General features: G+C 49.2%; 1 protein-coding gene across 5 annotated transcripts in view; it reads right to left on the bottom strand.

Annotated features, from left to right (window-relative positions):
* The window catches only part of LOC138503241 (uromodulin-like), a 99,893-nt gene extending 89,020 nt beyond the window's left edge, over positions 1-10,873 (bottom strand). The window contains exon 1 of one of the 5 annotated variants that reach the window (XM_069622832.1): positions 10,743-10,873. The gene's annotated coding sequence lies outside the window, so the exon portion shown is untranslated. Of the gene's footprint in view, positions 1-10,682; positions 10,704-10,742 lie in introns of those variants that run through there. The other 4 variants (XM_069622831.1, XM_069622834.1, XM_069622835.1 and 1 more) reach the window with 4 other exon arrangements.
* Positions 10,874-12,118: the final 1,245 nt, after the last annotated feature.

The raw sequence follows: 12,118 nt of genomic DNA, 5'->3' as shown, positions 1-12,118 counted from the left end.
AGTACCCTAGAAGCGAACTCACGGAGCGCCAGTGAAAACAGTAGCGACGCATTGGAGAGCCGCTCCTCGTTCAGTATATGTAATCACGTGAGCAATCGCCGACGTCTCTTGCAGACGTGAAGGGGCTGTACTGCTGCATTCTGAACAGTCCTCCAGGCCGCCTGCTATTTTAGAAGTGTTCCTCATAGTCAATCCACATAGGCGACTGCGTTGCCAAAGTGACCAGCGTCCAAAATGTGTAACACACCCTAACATTAACATTTGTTCAGCATGGAAGCATATACAGCTATTTCAGCAGCATCCAGATTTGGATTTGAGCATAAATATCTATCACATAAAAATCCCTGGTGTGCAAGTGCCATCCAGAGACAATCATTCCTTTCATGTGCTTGGTTTTAGGGTAAGGATGTTTGTGCACAGGCTCAGTTCCCAATGCAACGACATCCTAAAATACTTATATATGTATGTAGAGGACAAGGGGTGCACATGCTGAAGCTGTCACACACCTACTAAACACTGGGCCTCCTTACACGGACGGCGGTAACCATGGCGCTAGTAGCGCCATGGTTGCCGCCGGTATTTTACCGATTCAGCCTTGGTGAATGGGGGAATTACCGCCCCATTCCAAGGTTGGCGGGGTGGTAATTCCCCATTCACCAAGGCCCTCCCCATTCCCATTTGAGCCCCCATAGGGCTCAATGGGAATGGGGAAGGAGCAAATAACGGTACCGCTATTAGCGGTACCTTCTTTTGCGCTCAAGTCCCTCAGCGGGTCCCTTCCTTAACATGTGGTCTGGCCACACGTTAAGGACGGGACCCACTGAGGGACCTCGTAGTATGGCGCTAAGGGATTACCGGCACCGGTGCCCTTACCGGTGCCGGTAGCCTTAGCGCCATCCGTGTAATGAGTCCCACTGTCATTTAGACACCTGTCCAGTATCCACTTGGGCTGGTACTCCCTTTACTGGTGCCCAGTACAGCTGATTCATTAACTGCATTTACAAGGATTCGGGTGGGCACTGAACTGAAGACATCTTAGTGGCCATGTATAAGTAGATGCCAGGGTTCTAGTGCTGTGTGTCATTGCTTGTAGATGTAGTCACATGGGCTAGTGAGCAACCTACTGTACTTGAAATAAGGACTCATTTTCACAAGACACAAATAGACCCACAAACTATTTCTCGGAAATCAAGTGAGAGTGATTTCGGAAGTACCCCGATTTGTATATGGCTCCAATACACCTGTTTATCTTTCCTCTACGGCTTTAGAAAATAGGTTCTGCCCCAGACAATGGGCCTCATTAGGACCCAGGCGGTAAGGGGTTTACGGCGGCGTAAACAGCGCCGACCCTTACCGCCTGATTCCGAGGTCCCTTAGCGCCATGGAGGATTTAAAACCTGCTTTTAGCAGGTGTTAAAATCCATGGCGCTAAGGGACCTTGTTGTTAATTACGCCACCGTAATTTACGGTGGCGTAATTAACGCCTTCCCCACTCCCATTATGCCCTATGGGGCAAAAATGGGAATGGGGAAGGGTAAATGGGTTAATGGGGACTTACCGCCCCGCCAACCTCAGAATGGGGCGGTAAGTCCGCCAACCACCATGGCATAAACGTAGTTTACGCCATGGTGGTAAAGGTACGACCCAGGCGGTAACTTACCGCCTGGGTCGTAATGAGGCCCAATGTAACACAAACCAGAAGCGCGCTACTTTGTAAGTGTTAGAGCAGTGTGCTGTGTAGAAAATGAAGTCTAGCGTATCACACATCAGATGACATAGAGGATAACATAATCCTAATTTAAAGGTCCTGGAAGGACAGGCCTGGGTGCTTCCCATTGACATATTGAGAGCAAAGGAAATGGGACATCCTGGGATGAACAGGTGTGTGTGTGTTGAGGCCAGGAAGCAAGACTGTACAAAACAACTCCTTATATGGGCATGTCCAGCTCCAGCACCAGGCCCTCTGAGCATCTCTTCATACAGTGCATGGAGAACCATGGTCTGGACCTTGGGGCTACCTAGGTGTGAAGTGGGCTGACCTGTAGTTAGCACCCCTATATACCACTATACGGCTGGACCCCAACCTAAAAACTAGACAGTCAGGTGGCGGTACTCATTTGCAACCAAGGGAGTACTCAGTCCAACTGAAGGCAAGAGTATCTGGGGTGCCGATTAGAATTGCTACACTGTGTGTGGTTAATGGTTTGATTCAGCGCCAGTTAACTCAGAAGGGTCATTTTGAAGACATTGGGGGTCATTCCGAGTTGGGCGGCAAGGGTTAACGGGCACCGGTAAGGATGCCAGTGCCGGTAAACCCTTACCGCCCTATTCCGAGGTCCCTTAGTGGGTCCCAGCAGGAACGGTTGGTCTGCCCACCCGTTCTCTGCGGTTCCCGTTAAGGGACCTTGGAGCTAAAGCGGTACTGCAATTTGCGGTACCGTTATTAGCGCCTTCCCCATTCCCATTGATCCCTATGGGGGCTCAAATGGGATTGGGGAATGGTTTACTGAATGGGGACTTACCGGGTCCTCCAGGGTCAGAATGACCCGGTAAATCCCCATTCAGCCAGACTGGACCCGGACTTGGAGGCAGCCATGGTGCTAATAGCACCATGGCTACCTCCAAACTCGGAATGACCCCCCTAAATATCCCATTAAATGTGCACACAATCCTAAATGATACCCCATCACATAATACAATGGGGCTAACCATGACCAGAGCACACACCCTACTAGATGGTACCCCACCATCAGATAATACATCCAAATGGAAAAGGTACCCCATCAGATAATCAGTAAGACAAAGGGGGCCATTACAAGTTGGGTGTTAAGGGATACCAGGCACCGGTAAGGAGACCGGTGCCGGTAATCCCTTACCGCCCAATTCCGAGGTCCCTTAGCGGGAACCGTAAATGACGTGTGGTCTGACCACACGTCCTTTACGGGTCCCGCTAAGGGACCAGGGCGCTAATAACGGGCCTGCTATTCGCGAGCCTGTTATTAGCACCCTCCCCATTCCCATTGAGCCCTATGGGGCTCAATGGGAGTGGGGAATGGTTGGTTCAATGGGGATTTACCAGTCCCTCCAGGGTCGGAATGCACCGGTAAATCCCCATTGAACCAGACCGGTGCCGGACCCGGTATTGGAGGCAGCCATGGCGCAAATAGCACCATGGCTACCTCCAATCTCGGAATGAGGCCCAAAGAACATAAAAGAACAAAGCACCCTTATATTTAATCAACAATGCATCTGAACATGTGATAAATAGAAAATACACAAGATTAGATAACAGCAAATTAAATCAAATATGTAATGATCAGAAAATGCATCTTAACAGATATCTCCTATCCTCCCCCAAGATGATATATTCCATCTAATAAGGCACAATTAGGCAAGGATAGACCAGTGGCACAATGCAAAATGTGGGGGCCCCCCCTGCGAGCCATGCTGAGGGCTCCCCACCCCAATCGGCAACAAATCACGGGTCGTGCCACACTCTAAGCCGGCCTAGATTATCACGCTTGAGCAGTACGCACGAACGTGCTGCTGAAGGGGTATGCGGCACACAGCACTAGGAGAAAGATATAAATATTTGTTTTAATGCAATATACAGCACACTTTCTGAGAAAAATTGGGTATAAAGCCACATTGTTTGCAATTGTTTTGTAGAGTAACAACAATCCAATACATGCAAGTCACCAACAGTGCACAGGAACATTAATGCTTTGCTATTAAAAATGCCATGCCACAATGAAAACATGTCCAACTGGCTGCACAATGTAGACCAGTGTAGGCACGTAATAACATTACAGTAAAGCATGCCAGGCCACATTTACATATACCTAGACTGGTTGCACCAAAATGCCAGTCAAAGCAATAACACATTAAAGCCTGCGTCTCCGTGGCCTCTAACAACATGGCTGCACTCTTTAAAATCTCCAAGGAACTGGTCAATCCTGTGGCAGTCTCTACCTCTCCTGTTCCCTCCCAGGCCCTCTGTACGGCTCTGGCCTCTCACTTCTCCACTAAATCTCAGAACATCCTGTCCTCGATTCTCCTCTTTCTCTCTCGGCCCCCTTTGGCCATCTTTACCTCTCCTCCTCCTTTGTCCTCTTTCTCTCTGACAGCACCTGACAAGGTTTCTAGACAAGTCCGATCTATAAAAGTGTCATCCAAAGAGGTGCTCCCTTGCTCCTCCAGAACCATTAAGGACTATATTGACACCCTCGCTCCAGCCTTGGCCGATTTCTGTAATCACTCTTTCACCACTGGAATGTTCCACTCCCTTGTGCAACCATTCCTCAAGAAGCCATCTGCTGATCCTTCCTGCCTGGAAATCTATCGCCCAATTTCCATCACCCCTTTCCTGGGCAATCTCTTGGAAATGCTTGCCGTCTCCCAGTTTACTCTCCACACTGAATCTGTTGGTTGTCTCCATGACAATCAGTCTGGCTTCAGAGCTGCCAGAGGCAATGAAACTTCTCTCCTGAACACCTGTGAAGATATACTCCCTAACCTTGATTCCAGCATTGCTTCTGCCCTCATCCTCCTTCTTTCCTCTGCTTTTGACACGGTCAACCACGCCATCTTAATCATCAACTACGTGAGAACCTGGGTATCACGGATCAGACCCTGGAGTGACTGACATCCTTCCTCTTGGACCACCTCTCCCCTCCCAGGTCTATCTTGGTCCCTTTCTCTCTGCCACTTCTCTCTACCTGTGGTGTTCCCCAGGGCTCTATCTTCTCACCCTGGTTTTTTAACCTCTTCTTGGTACCTTTGACCCACCTGATCTCTACCTTCTCATCTAACTTTCAGTGATATGCAGATGACTCAGCTTTCCTTCATGCTCCACTCAGCCTCCTTTCCTCTCTCTCTTATTCCTTACTGTCTATCTGTGATTCAGGATTGGTGCACCTCCAACGATCTCTGCCTTAATGCCAGAAAGACAGAGATCCTTCTCATTGGGGCCCCTGCCCCTGCTTTCCCCCTCTCTCTCTGGCCGCCTGCCTTGGGCCCTCTTCCTTCGACTTCCTGCGAGGCAAAAAACCTTGGTGTCATCTTCAACGCCACTCTCTCTTTCTCTCCTCACATCTCAGACATTGCCAAGGAGTCCCACTACCAGCTGCTCCTCCTCAAAGGGACTTTTCCCTTTCTCACTTTCCATCAGAAGCTCACTGTCTCCAGAACCCTGGTTCTCTCTAGGCTGGACTACTGCAACAGCCCCTGTCTCAATCTGCCTTCCTCTACTCTCCGTCATCTGCAACTAATCCAGAACAGGACTGTAAGACTTATCCTTGGCCTCAAGCCCAGGGATCGTATCTCTCCAGCCCTGAAATATCTCCATTGGCTCCCATTGGCTGCAAGGATCAAGTTCAAGACCCTTTGCATTGTCCACAAATGTTTCTGCGGCCGGGGCCTGCACTACATCCAATGCTCTCCTCTAAAATACCTTAATTGTCGAGTCCTTCGCTCAGCTACCTCCAACTCTCTAAGGGTTAGACGCTTCTCCAGGCAGAGAGTAGGGTTAGATCTCTATCCTCTGCTGGTGCCTCCCTCTGGAGTGACCTCCCTGCCCCTCTCAAACTTGAGCCGGACCACCTGAAGTTTCGGAAGTAGCTCAAAACTTTCCTCTTCTCCTGCTTTCTCTCTCTCCCTCTCCCTACCTGTCTGCTGTACCGACTAGTTGCTTGACTACCCTCAGAGTCTCTCTGAGTCCAGGCTCTTTCTTGATCAGTCACCCATGCACTGCCTCCGGGCCTACCATGCACTTAGGGACTGTAACTGTAAGCATGCAGTCCCTTGTTCTCCTTGCACTACCCATAGCCGCGCTGCCCTGGCTGCACTCACTCAGAGCATTGCTGCCCTGTTTTCCCCTCCCCTCTCTCTTGCACTTTCCACCTCCCTTTCCGCTTGCACTTCTCGTTCTCGCACTTGCACAATCTGAATGACAATAGGCCTAGTAAGATCGTTTGTCTTGTCCTCCCCCTATCTTCCCTCCCTTGTCTTGTCGTGTCTAGAAACACTTGTGTACAGGCACGTTATAAATGACTTATATCATATCATTTCATTTTATCACAGAAAAAATACAATTCCGCAGTAAGAAATGGCCAGACTGGCAGCACCCAAATACCAATCTAGCCAGGTAATTACACTTAGCAGGACTGCTTTATCAGAAATACCCAGTTAAAGAAAGTCATACCAAACTGAGGAATGACTAGACTGGCTGCATCAAAATGCCTCTCTAGCCACTAATACCGCATATCATGCCTGCTTAGCCTGGACATGGACAACCATTATGATTTATGGCACAATCCTGCCCCTCACACATCCACTCTCCCTCCCACCCCTACCCCAACCTCCAAGATCAGCTGCTAGCCCCAGAATTACCTCCACATACCTCTTCCTTGTCCCAGAGCTTACGTATGAGGCTCCTTGCCTCATAGGTAAGTACTAGGAAGAGGAAAAGTGGGACTGGGAGTAATGAAGATCACAGGTAGCTAAGTCAGGCATTACCTCCATGTACCACTACCTCATCCCAGTACTTGTGTATGAGGTAGACTGCCTCATACACAAGTACTGCCTTATACATAAGTACTCGGATGAGGAAGCATAGGGCTAAGAGTAATGAAGATTGCCAATAAGTAATCCAGGCATTAAACACAAGCAATGGCGCAACACCATTGAGTTGATTTGGCTACAGCACTCCCCCGTGAAATTTTGGGCTATGTTGACTCGACCTGGCTGACCTTTAGAGCAATTGTTGGACAGAACAGGACGCAGACGTTAAATGGCAGCTGGGTTTCGCTGTTAACAAGGGCCCAGCAATTACCAACATAAAGCATTTCACTGTTAGTGCCTGCATGCAAACGCCACATTTTTTAGGCAATTGAAATCGTGATGTGGGTTTAGTACTTCCATGCCAGGGTAGTGATTGGAAGGGTAGAGATGGGACAGGAGACCGCTCATTCTCACAGCAGTCCATAAGTGGGTGTATTCAGACTTAAAGGAGAAGATTTAACTGCTTGTAACATCGAAGCATCACTAGAATAATCTCATTAAAATGCTTAAAGAAGTTAGATGCCCCCAAACAAATACATTTGCCCCTTCCCAACTCCCGTGAAGTTATCACCTCTCTGAACATTTGAAGGGTTAGCCCCCCCGAAATGTAGGTTTTGTTGCGCCCCTGAACACAAGCATACACACCATTCCCCATATACACACATGCACACTCAGCCATCCATACATTTAAATGTGCACTCTTTCACTATACAGGCACACCCAGGCAGCCATCCATATATTTAAGTGTGGGACACTCAGGCAGCCACCATACATTTAAGTGTGCACCCTTTCACCATATAGGCGCACACACCCAGACACCCACCCATACATTTAAGTGTGCACCCTTTCACCATACACTCACAGAGGCAGTCAGCTATACATTTAAGTCTGCACCCCTTCACCATAAAGGCACACCCAGGCAGCCACCCATAAATTTAAGTGTGCACCCTTTCACCATACACTCAGACACGCAAACATCATGGGGTTGAGGGGAGCCCTATTACTTCAAAAAGAAATTGGGGCTCATTACGGGTCCGGCGGTAACCGTGCCGGTGCTACCGGCGGGTTGCCACCGGACCCGTAAAAAATTACCGGCACCTGACTTCCCGGTGCCACCGGGGAATTCCAAGTCCGGCGGCCGGGAAGTGAGGCCGGGGTAATTTCGTTAATCCCCATAGGGACACGGAAGCACCAGCACCGTTGGTAACAGTGCTGGTGCTTCCGTGACGGGTGTGCCTACCATGGCCGCTGTGCCCGGCAGGGTCAGACCTGTCGGGCATGGCTGCCCCGTCAGGCGGACCTGTAACATGCAGGTCCGGAGACAACGGTGCTGATAAGCTTACAGGCACCTTTTGTTTCCGGACCGGCATGGTCAGAATGAGCCCCATTGTTTCTTTTTGAAGTCACTCTGACTTCATTAAGAAATAATTTCCGTTAAGGACCAAACCATAACAGAAACTATTTATTTTTGAAGACATAGGGCTCCCCTCCACCCCATGACATGGAGGCCTCCATCCTAGGGTCTTACATGTCATGGGGTGGGGGGAGCCCTCGAACTTCAAAAAGAAAGTTTCTTTTTGTAGTCACTCTATATTCATGAAGAAATTATTTCTGTTACAGAAATAATTTCTTTATGAATGCAGAGTGAATTCAAAATGCACATTTTTTAAAAAAAAAATGCATTTTCTTTTCTTCAAGTGGGAACGCCTTCCAGGACATGGGCTGGCGGGGCCACCTGCCCCACAGGGGCTGCGGGGGCCCCTGTTACGCCAGCGGGTTAGATTGAGTCCAATTGCGCTGGGTTCTAAGGTGTATAGTCTACCTACAGAGAGGCGAGTGATAAATGGTAACCATTGTACCAATTGAAACTAAGTAAAGAAAGAAGAAAACCCTTCGCGCTTGGTAAATGCAGCTCTACAACATTTTTGACAAAAGATTATTCGGTTTTAGTAATGCTTGAGATAAAATTCATAGGGCCTCATTACGAGTTTGGAGGTAGCCATGGTGCTATTAGTGCCATGGCTGCCTCCAAACTTGTGTCCGGGTTCCTTGAATGGGGACTTACCGGGTCATTCCAACCTTGGAGGACCCGGCAAGTCCCCATTCAAAAAACCCATCCCCATTCTCATTCAAGCCCCCATAGGGCTCAATGGGAATGGGGAGGTAGCTCCCTAGTCCCTTAGCGGCTCCCGCTAAGGGCAGCTGGTAAAACCAACCGTCCTTAGCGGGACCCACTAAGGGACCTCGTAATGCGGCAGTAAGGGGTTAACGGCACCAGCATCCTTACCGGCGCCGTTAACCCCTTACCGTCGCACTCGTAATGAGGCCCATATAGTCTTAAGTGGGCTTGTTAAGTACAGTTTATTTTCTTGTGCAAAAGACCAGCCAACACGTGTTTCGACACAAGGCTATTACATTCTTGATGCGTTACCAGATTTGATAGTTGAAGCGTCCTGCAAGGAATCACCTCCAAAACTGCCATCTACGTAAGTCAGGTCCCTCTCATGGGAATATTACATATGGACATAGGTGCTCAGTAAGGAATCACATCCAAACGCTATCCTCTGCTGGTATGCAGTGATAAAATCACGGCAAAAATGTGGCCGGTACAAAAAATTTCCGCAAAAATGCTGTGGTTTGACCCGGTAAAGGTGTACCCCATGATACCATCCTTTACATGGATTGCGGCAGCAAAACCACAGCCTTATTGCCGTGATATTTTGTGTCAACTGCCATTTTTGCCGCGATTTTAACACATGGAACCCCTCTGTTGTGTTCAGTCAGGTCCCTCTCATGTGGTTATTGTTTGCAAAAACAGGTGTCCTGTAAGGAATCCCCTCCCCAGCGTTACTGCGTGTTGTCCATCTGTAATATTTCCATGAGCAGGACTTGACATACGTAGATGTTAGTTATGGAGGTGATTCCTTACAGGGTGCTACAAATATCAAATCTGGTAACACATCAAGAATTTAATAGCTTTGAAAAAGACACGTGCTGGCTGGTCTTTTGCACAAGAAAATAAACTGGACTTAACAAGCCCACTTAAGACTATAGGGCCTCATTACGAGTTTGGAGGTAGCCATGGTGCTATTAGCACCATGGCTGCCTCCAAACCGGGCTCCATTACCGGGTTCCTGCAATGGAACTTACTGGGTCATTCTGACATTGGAGGGCCCAGTAAATCCTCCTTGCAGGAACCATTCCCCATTCCCATTTGAGCCCCCATAGGGTCCCGCGAGGGGAAGAGGGAGCTAATAACAGGCCATTTGTAATGTGCCCGTTATTACCACTCTCCCCATTCCCATTGAGCCCTACAGGGGCTCAAATGGGAATGGGGATGGGTTCCTGCAAGGAGGAATTACCGGGTCCTCCAATGTCGGAATGACACGGTAATTCCTTATTTCAGGAACCCGGTATTGGAACCCGGTATGGAGGCTTATAGCTTATAGCACCATGGCTTCCTCCATACTCGTAATGAGGCCCCGTGACTTTTAACTCAAGCATTACTAAAACTGAATAATCTTTTGTCACACATGTTCTAGAGCTGCATTTACCAAGCGCGAAGTGCAAGGTGTTTTCTTCTTACTCCATCTAGTATGGCAATCCATCGCATAATATTCAGAATACTTACTGTATCAGAACACTAAGCACATTCCAATTCATCACACCTCCCATAAGGTGATGGATCGGACCATGTGATACATACATTGGCAGTGTATTTACATACCTGCTTTTGCATCTTGTATCACACAGGCAACAACAGATCAATAATAAGAATACCTCATATCAGATATTCAATCATGTCTGGCAATACATTCCATCAAGTGATACATCCCATCAGATAATATGCCCCATCCGATAATAGCACCAATCAGGTTATACACCCCAAAACATGATACATAGAATACATCCAATACATCTCATTGGATAACACATCTTATCAGATAGCACTGTTCATCAGATATGTTCTATTTAATAATATATTGGCGTTTAGAAAACGTCATGCTAAATAAATCACTACATCGCATAGTGCAGTCCATATGGATTAAATACTCTATCAGATATTATATACCATTGGATCATGCGTCATGTTCAATAACACCTCCTCATATAAAACAGACCTGACTGCACAGCAAAGCCCCCTCCCCTCTCGGTCAGGAGTGAGTGAGGCCGCCACTCACCGGAGAATGGATTGGAGCCGTCTCTGTATGGGCCTCTCTTGGGGTTTCTGCAGGAGTCTCTCTTCAGTTCTTTCCAGGAGACTCCCCTTCTGAATTGTACTCCCCAGTCAAACCGGTGCCTTTTTATAAGCCCCTGGTAGGTCCTGACCCTGAGCATTGCGCAGGTGAAGGGTGTGTCGAAGAACTTCACCATGAAGGCATAGACAGTGGAATGTGACATTTACCTTGAATTTCAGTCAGTGCCTATCCCCGAAGGCGACAGCAGACGCCAGCAGGACGGGCCGGTTGGTGGCTTACGCCTGGGAGTGTTGCAGGCCCCCAGGCCACAGTGGGCAGTGGCGCCCTGTTTCCGAGGTGGGGACCTGCAGGTCCGGGTTATTTTCTTATTGTCATGAGACCCTAAGAACTGTTCAAATGCATAGACTGACAGGCAGCCTTCACAGCTCTATCAGTGCACCTCAATGCTGACCTGCCGACCTTGGGCCTCATTACGACCCTGGCGGTAATCGCCCGTCATTACCGCCATGGCGTAATGAGCGTTTACGCCGTGGGACGATGGCGTAAAGAGCGCCACATCACGACCCATCGCGCACGAGCATTACGCCATGGCGGTAATGCAATTAACGCCATGGCGGAAAAGGCCCCTACCGGCATCGCTAAGCGAGCAAGGTGCCCTTCCGCCAGCGTAAGTAGCGGCCACCGTAATTTACGGCCACCGTAATTAGCGGCGGCCGTAAAAGGCCAAACCGGAAATAGCGTCATCGCGCCGGAACCGGAAGCAGCCCGTCGGCCATCTTTAAAAACACAATCCATCGCCATCCTACCAAACAACACCAGACCCAACCCTGACACCTGTCCCAACCAAACACCCACCCATCCAAGTTCCCGAAAATGCCAAAATCTGTGAAAAAGGCATGTGACCGCCAGCGCCAGGAGCGATTCAGCCGGGAGGAACTCTGCATGCTAGCAGAGACCCTGCAGGACAACGCAGGTGTTGTTTTCTCCCCTGAAATGACCAGGACAGCAATCGGGAAGAAGAAGGCCATCTGGGCCCTGGTGGCTGAGCGCGTCAGCGCGGTGGGGACCGTACCCCGCACCCCACAGCAGTGCCGGAAGCGCTGAGATGACCTGCGCATACGGGTCAGAGCCGTCATCTCGGCAAACCGCAACCTTGCCCAGGGAACCGGTGGAGGGTCGGAATCCCCCCTGAAACTCCAACCGTGGGAGGAGATCTGTGCTACCACCATCGGCATGGAATCGATCGAAGGCGTTGGAGGGATGGAAAGGGGAGCCCCGACATCAGGCGATGAAGGTAGGTGCTTCATACAAGACATGCCATAGTCACAGCAGTCCAATCATGTGTAGCACAAGGTTGC

This window comes from Ambystoma mexicanum, chromosome 11 (assembly GCF_040938575.1).
Source record: "Ambystoma mexicanum isolate Mex_15411 chromosome 11, UKY_AmexF1_1, whole genome shotgun sequence".
NCBI lineage: Eukaryota > Metazoa > Chordata > Amphibia > Caudata > Ambystomatidae > Ambystoma > Ambystoma mexicanum.
This window is presented reverse-complemented; position numbering and strand designations above follow the sequence as displayed.